This window comes from Chiloscyllium plagiosum, chromosome 6 (genome assembly GCF_004010195.1).
Source record: "Chiloscyllium plagiosum isolate BGI_BamShark_2017 chromosome 6, ASM401019v2, whole genome shotgun sequence".
Taxonomy (NCBI): domain Eukaryota; kingdom Metazoa; phylum Chordata; class Chondrichthyes; order Orectolobiformes; family Hemiscylliidae; genus Chiloscyllium; species Chiloscyllium plagiosum.
In genome coordinates, this window is record NC_057715.1 from 54,656,198 (window position 1) to 54,665,002 (window position 8,805).

Below are 8,805 nucleotides of genomic sequence, written 5' to 3' on the forward strand. Positions count from 1 at the left end.
ACACCTTGTTTACATTATTTAATCTCAAGTATCAAAATTTAGTTTTATTTGATAAGGTATTTGTAAAGCTGCATTTTTCCTGCAATAAAATTGTAACATATCTTGAAGTCATACCACATTAGTGATGAGATTCTTAGGTTCTCTCAACTTCAATTTTCAATCTAGGTTTTTCGAGGTTAGTGTTGTATGATTGTGATAGGAAGGCACTGGCTTGTTCTCTTTTCTGTAGGGACCAGATTTTATCAAATCTTGATTTGGTTTGGTAAAAGACTTCTCCACATGGATCTGTCCAGGGCTATTGTGCTTTACAATGAGATACAACTTTGCAGCCCCTCTAATTTGATGTTTAAAATGTCTTTGTTAGTTTTAAATGGATTCCGCTTGGATGTAAACTGGGTTCTTTTGCTTCTCTGAATGTACAATAGTTGTTCTGGTATGTGGGAGTCCTCCATGTGCCTCATGTGGCTGAGTAAAGCTAAACCTTGACTAGTCGTGTTCTTTTCGTTTAAAAACAAAACTGGGGATTGTTATGATTATCACGTGCACCACTTTTTAAAAGGAATATGCCATTTAAAAATAAAGCCAACCTACACTCTCAAAGCTGTATCTACAGACACAGTCAACTGCATGTAGGTGGTAATCTGGAAGTATTCACAGGCACAATTCCGCACCCAATACATTGCGCATGATGTCAGCTGTAAATTTTAAACAAAGGCCACACTGCTTATACACAGGAATGTTCCTGTTGTTTCTCTTCCTCTTCTCACCTTTCCAAAAAAAAGAACTAAGTAGTGCATAGTGTATCTATGCTGGTGTCACCAAATGCAGCCTTTGCCTAAAGCAGCAATGATAGGAGAAAGATATGTTTAACCTCACCGATTTAAGTATTTCAAAAACTGTAATTGTTATACTAAAGTCACATCTGAGGGGTGCGATATCCTAGTGGTATTGTCACTAGTCTATTAATCCACAGACACGAGACTGGAGGTCCAACTTCAAATCTTGCTAAGACAGATGGAGTTTAAATGCTTAATTCCAGATTTGTATTAAATTCAATGACAACAAAACCCATCTGGTTCACTCATGCTGTTTTAAAGGAAAGGAGCTGCTATTCCCGGATCTGGCCTGCGTGTGACTTCAGACCCACCACAATGTAGATCACTCTTAACTGCCCTCTGGGCAATTTGGGATGGGAATCTTGTGAATAAAGTTTTAAAGAATGAAGCCTGACTTGTTAGAACAACTTACTTTGGTTAATGCAATCGTTTCACTGAGACAAGGTTTAGACTTTCTTTAATAGAACTAAAGTTTATTATTTTTATTAAAGAATCTAGATATGAAACACTTTCAGTTTCAACCTATTTCCCAACACAATCAATTTTTAGTAGGTTAAATCCAGAGAAATTATACCTCCAACATTTAACTTTGATCTGCACCATTTATGTCCTATGCACTATGACATTTTTAGATAATACTCTGGAAATTGAGCTCAGGCTTTCTCAACTTCTAATAACCTTCAGATTTCTAACCAAACATTCCTGGTCTGGAAGTTGCACAAACTACACTGTTCTTACAGAGAATACTTTCTCTTTTAATCTTTAAAATGGAACTCCTCTCTAGCAGAGAGAAGGTAATTGTTTCATTTCAATCATATCTCCTCTGAGAGCCCTTTTAAAATTTTTCAATCTGTTTTCTAAATGAAGAATCAATCTTCGCTTTTTCTAAGTTGCAAACAAGGTAATGGCCTTCAATGCTTACTCCCTGTTGCTTAATGCGTGAAGTCCCTGAATGTGCTCGTTAGAGAGAGAGCGAGAGAGATGAACTGGTGGTGATTTTAACCTGAGGGTCACCCCACTTTCTGTGAGGCTGTGAAAGTGGGGTAATGTCAAATGTTATCTGTATAAGTTTTCCATTGACCCTACTGGAATTTGCAACCACCTGCTCTTGTCACATTCTTGAATCTTGTTACTTTTCTGAAAGGAGTGACTATGTTTCTTTAAAAAAAAATTGAGAACTGCCAGCTGTATGCCTTTTTTAAAAAAAAAAATCCACAATAATATATAAATCTCACCTCTTCAAAGATGGTATAGTGATTAATTTAATGAGCAGACTGTAAGACTCAATCCTTCACATGTAGCAAGAGGTTTCTGTGAAAGAGAAATTAGCAGAAGGCCATTCAAAACAATCATGGCTGATTCTCTATCTCAGCACTTTACTCCCCCTCTCTTCCCCATACCCCTTGCCACTTCTGGTTCCTAGAAATCTATTTCTTAAATGTATTGTTACTTTTGTTTCTCTAGCTTTCAGTGGTAGAGAATTTTATTGGTTCACTGTACTCTGAAGAAATTACCCCTTCCCAGTTTAAATCCTGACACTGATCTCTTGTTCTGGACTCCCTGACGGGAGGAGGCAGTGTTCCTACATCTAGTCTGACTAATCTGGGCAGAATTTTGTTTCAATGAGATCCCTCCCCCCTCCCTCCCCTCCCTCCCCTCAATCTTTTAAGCCTCTGGCCCAGTCCATGCAATCTCTCCTCCCAAAATAAATCTGCCATCACACGAATCAGTCTGGTGAAACCTTTATTGCGCATATTTGTGCAAATTATCCTGCAGTTCTGGGGAACTCCACAAACTTTTTTTTTCTAGCAACTCATTCTAGCCAGGGGCCATTGAGAGAACTTTGCAGCCAATTTTTAGCATTTAAAGGTTTAAGCACAGGAATGATAAAACAGCAGACTGCAAGTATGATCTCATTTCAAGTTGAGCTCTTAGGAGAATTAATTACACTTGAAGTTCAATGATGCAGGCTAGGCTGGAAAGAATCTGCCTAGTTCCATGTCCTACCAGCAAAAATGTTACAAAGCTTTGTTCACAATTTTACTTGCCCTTTGGAATAACTATTTGTGGATGGAGCTTAAGAGCTGAAACATTAGAACAGCAGTGTGATTATTGCACTTGGGCAATAATCTATAGCCAGTTATGACAGTGGCTACTAACTACTGGAACATCAAACCAATTCAATTACAGAAAAGCTGGAAGAATGCTGTAAAATGGGTCAGCTGACAATTCAAATCTTGCAAAATACTCTCAAAGTTGTGCTGATTTATCTGAACCAATATTTCTGGGCCAAACCATTGCTTTGGCAATGGTGGCCTCCACAATACCATACATCAGGTTTCCTGACGCCCATTGTAAATAAAAAATAAGTACAATTTGACACTTGAAACTCCATTGCAAGTGAACTGCTCTCAGAATGCATCCTCAGGAATTTGTGGGCAACAGATGATGGAGATCATTGATTGATTCATGGGTAGTAGTAACAGAGATCATTGATTGATTGATTCATGGGAGTGGCACTGGTAAGATGCCTGAATACAACCATGTGGTAGCAGAGCTAGTTAATAGAATGCCTGAGTTTGTGGTGGCATCTATCACAATGGAAGTATTCCAAAATTGCATCTCATCAACTCAATAGCAATGTCACAAATGCACAGCTTGAAACAGTTGCTACAATGAAGCTGTTCTAATATCTAGACAGGCTGTGCATAATCAATTCGCCATTAGCATGACAGCCAATACAAACAAGTCCAGTAACAATATGGATACTATGGTCTCAAACATTCACCAAGAAATTGCTCATTTTCTATCTCTATTTGCATGGTATGTGGCACCAGAGGATATCATAAGTAAACATGCGGAAAGCGAATGTTTAAGCAAGTGATTCGATGACGTGAGGTCATAACCAAAAGTAAACATCTTCGAGGAGAAAGTGAGGGCTGGAGATCAGAGCTGAAAATGTGTTGCTGGAAAAGTGCAGCAGGTCAGGCAGCATCCAAGGAACAGGAGAATTGACGTTTCGGGCATAAGCCCTTCTTCATTCCTGAAGAAGGGCTTATGCCCGAAACGTCGATTCTCCTGTTCCTTGGATGCTGCCTGACCTGCTGCGCTTTTCCAGCAACACATTTTCAGCAAAAGTAAACATGTCAAACAAGCAAAAGTACAGGCCATATACATCTCAATAAAATCCATGCATTGTCTAGAGAAGCTACACAGTCAGAGGATGAGGACAGCCAGCGTGTTGGCAACAAAGGTGAGCAGACATTTGATCTGGTGCATTTGCGTTCATTCATTTTTTTGAAAGATTGTTTCTGATGGTGGAGATTGCCATGAAAGCCTGTGACTTTTAAATGAACAGGTCAAATGATTCCCAATATAAAAACATGTAGGGATACTACACAGCAGGTACTCATGTGACTCAGCTAATGTTGTCTACCACATAAGCTGCTGGCAAGGATGCATCGAGGAATGGTGCATTGGCAAGACCAAGCAGATGCTACGACACTGGATGAATGGACACTGTGCAACAATCACCAGACAGGGATGTTCCCTCCCAGTTAGGGACATTCGGCCTCAGATCTTTGGGTGACCATCCTCCAAGGTGGAATTCGGAATATGCAACAACACAGAGTGAGCAGAGGCTAATAGCCAAGTTCAGTACCCATGAGGATGGTCTCAACTGGGGTTTTATGTTAATGCCACGCTACACTATATGCTCTCTCTCTCACACACGCTTTTGCATACTCACACACTCATGCAGACCCTCTCTCATTCACACACTCTGTCACATATATATACACCCCACACGCTCACACCCATGCACACACCCTCTCACAGACTTATACCCCGGCACACTCTACCAAGCACACGCACTCACACACACACACTCACATGCACTCTATCTCTCTCACTTGTGCAGTCTGTGGGGTGAAATTGCATTTGCAAATACATTCTATTTTTGCTCAAAAGGTACACAACCTGCTGGCAGTCCATCCATATAACATTTTACAAATTCCTACTTTGAAAATAGAACCAGTCTGACTCAGGATTGGGATACAGATAGACTTCAACCTCACACCTTTAGTACATTGTCTGAGCTCGGATGTCACCTCTTTTTATAAAACCTTAAGTTACCTCGAGAATGTGACTTAAAAGAAGTTCTGGGATTTGCATATTAATGAACTGAAACCTGCAACCCATTCTAAAAAAAGGAAAGGCTTAACAGCAATCTAGGTTTGTTCAATATATCGTTTCAATTGCGTGATACTGTGATCTTTTGCTATAAATTGTGTGTCTTATGATCCTTCTCCACCGTTAACTGATGAAGGAGCAGCGCTCCGAAAGCTAGGACTTCCAAATAAACTTGTTGGACTATAACCTGATTTTTAAGAGGAAAATAATTGTCATTACGCTTTTTAAAACTTTAACTGTAGCAATCCAACCAAAATCGGTGTCTGAACAACTGGAAAAAGTAAATATTTTCATTATTTTTAAACACAGAGAGCACTGGACAAACTTGAGAGGTTGAGTAGCGTCTTAGAGAGAAAAATGGAGTTAATGTTTTGAGTCTGATATGAGTCTTCAGCCGACTTTAGTGCAGTAAAATTGGAATTCATTCAAGTAAATCGGTATCAAGGTTTTGTAGAATAAACTGCAACTGAACAATGGGCAGCTTTTTAAAGAAGAAAAGGTTTGGGCATGTTCAAGGTATATTCCTTTGACAGAGATGGGTAGAGAAAATAATTCAGAGCTCCATTGGTGACAAAGTTGCTGGAGATTAAGCAAAAATGTATGCTTTCGATAATGGCTTCATGGTCGTCATTAGATCCTTATTCCAGATTCTTTATTGAACTCAAATTTCATCATCTCCTATGGCAGGATTTGAATCCAGGTCCCCAGAACATTAGCTGAGTTTCTGAATAAATTGTGTAGAATACATAAGATTCAGAGGAGAATTGTAAAAACAAATAAATGAAGCAAATGAGAATACATATGGAGACTGAAGTCACATGACACCAGGTTATGATATAACAGGTTTATTTAATATTGAGCGCTGCTCCTTCACCGAATGAAGGAGCAGTACTCTGAAAGCTTGTGATTTCAAATAAACTTGTTGGACTCTAACCTGGTGTTGTGTGACTTCTGACTTTGTCCACCCCAGTCCAACATCGGCACCTCCACATCACAAGGAAACTAGAAATGAACTAAGGAAATCTAAAATATCTAGAGGCATACAAATAGTGAAAGGGTGGTGAATGACGATGTCTGCCCATTTAGGAGCAAAAGAATGTTATGCGTGGAAGCAGCAGGAGCATGGCTGAGGTATTAAGAGAGGTTTTCATCTTTCTTTACCAAGGAAGAAGATGCTGCCCAGATCATGGTGAAAGAGAGCTAGTTCAGTACATTGCTGAAGTCACATATGGAGGATTGTGTACAGTATTAGTCTTCTTATTTAAGAGAGGATGTAAATGTTTTAGAAACAGTTCAGAGAGGTTTACCAGTCTAATACTTGGAATGGGTTGGTTGTACTTTGAGGAAAGGTTGGACAGGCTTGGCTTGTATCTTCTGGAGTTTAGGAGAGTAACATACAGGAAAATGTAAGCAAAGAAGATCCTGGCGAGAGTCATGGAAGTGAAGATGTGGAGATGATGTTCCATCTGATGAGAGAACTAGAATTACCAACCACTGATTTTAAAAAAATCAAGAGTCAACCATTTAAAGCAGGGATGAGGCACAATTCTTCCTCTAAGAAGGTCATGAGTTTTTGAGCTTTTCTTTCTAAACGTCCAGAATATTTTTAAGGCAGAGGTAAGCCTAGCCTGCAACCCCACATGCTGTAAATGAATGAAAAAAGGCCTAACACCTGAGACAGGATTTGGAACACATTGCCTGCTGGAGGCACATACAATTGGGAAAATTTAAGAAGGACTTGAATTTATATTTGAAATGAAGAAGGTGCAGGACTGTAGGAAACTAGGGGGATCTAGATGAATTGCTCCCACAGAATGCCAATATAAGCATGACGGGCTGAATGGGGGATTGTTGAAATGGGGGTGAGAGTCATTACACTTGCCGGACAAGTAGAATATTTTGTTTTTAATTAATTCATAGGATGTGGGCATCACTGGTTATGTCAGCATTTATTACCCTGGAGGATAGTTAAGAGTCAATTACATTGCTGTAGGTCTGGAGTCACATGTAGGCCAGATCAAATAAGGACATCAGATTTCCTTCCCTAAAGGGTATTAGTGAACTAGATGGATTTTTCCAACAATTGGCAATAGGTTCATAGTCATCAATAGGCTCTTCATTCCAGACTTCGATTGGATTCAATTTCCACCATCTATCATGGCAGGATTTGAACCCTGTTACCAGAACATTACCTACCCTGGATTAATAGCCCAATGATAATGCCACTAGGCAGTCACTTCTCCCTGCCTATGTCTAGTTACTCAAGATTAAACTCTTCTTTCGTTTAGAATGGCTATGTGCCTGCCCAGTATTCTGGCTATGGAGGCTATTCTGTGCTCTAATCTTATGGTCTTCAATTGTTTAGAAATGTGTAACATTCGAAAAGCAAAATTAGTTAGTTGTCCTTTGATTTTGGATCTTTTCCACATTTCAATAACAATTGATGACCAGTCCCAAGCCCTACCTTGGCAAGCTGCATTTGAAGTTACTTTTTTTTCTCCTCCCTCAAATTAGAACTGCTGCCCCTAAAACTCTGCTGTGCTGCCTTAGAAGGATATGAGCTCCACACTGGTCTCAATCTGTGAGAAACAACTGCAAAAGGAAAATGTCTCAGGCTCCCAGGGTCCGATAGCAAAACAAAAAGAGGTGTCAGCATCATGGACACACCAGCTGTTCCTCTGACAACGAAGATGTACAGAGGGATGGCCCACCCACAGAAAACGAGGCACAGCACCACGAGAAAGAAGGAGAGGAGCACCCCTCGCCCCAGAAACACTGGATGTCACGAGGAGCAGGTGAAGCCCAACCTCTAGCCATTGGGAACCAAGAGATACCCACCACACCACAGCTCTGGGCAACTGGGAGCAGCGATGCTCCGAATGAAGGGCAGAACATGACAGTCCCTCTGTCAGACTCTGAATCGGACCTACCTGGCTTCATTATTACCCTGATGACACGAGATCAGGGCAACCTTGCTCCTGGGAGGAACATGATAGCTACCTCAGTGCTCACGGAGTGCAGTGGAAGCCGGGACGCTAAATGTCTTCAAGGCCGGGATTGATAGATTCTTGTTGTCTCGAGGAATTAAGTGCTACGGGGAGAACGCTGGTAAGTGGAGCTGAAATGCGCATCAGCCATGATTGAATGGCGGAGTGGACTCGATGGGCCGAATGGCCTTACTTCCACTCCTATGTCTTATGGTCTTATGGTCTTATGGTCTCAGAGTGTCCATATGTTCGCCCATACCACAGGGATGCAAGGAGTCCCCAGCAACAAGACAACAGTGAACGGACTTTGGGTCTCTGGGTAATTCTATAAACTCTCAAAATGGATTTTAAAAATGCCAGTGTTAATGCGTGTAGCGTCAAATCAATTATGCAGTGTGTTTCCACCTTGGTTTACCTGGCCAATGTCAAAGCGGATTTCCTGATACCACACCTCAGTAGCTACAGGAAATGGTTGAGCTTTTGGGCCCATGGACCTTCAATTTAGTCAGGAGGTAAATGATTGTCATTCCTCTGGTCTGGATATTCTGCTGTGGGGAGAGGCAACGTCACCATGTCTGAGGTTAAGGAGGTGGTGCGAGATACCTCCTCATAGCAGATGTTGTGTCCAATAAAGCTCCTGAGACTAATTAATGTGTACGCCCTGGTGGTAAAGGAAAAGCAGCTGGCCGGCCAGTTGCAGCTCTCAGTGCTGCTGGCCATGTCCAGGCCAGTCATTTGGGCTGGAGATTTCATCTGCATCGTTGATGTGATTAGACAATCTAGAGGGGCTG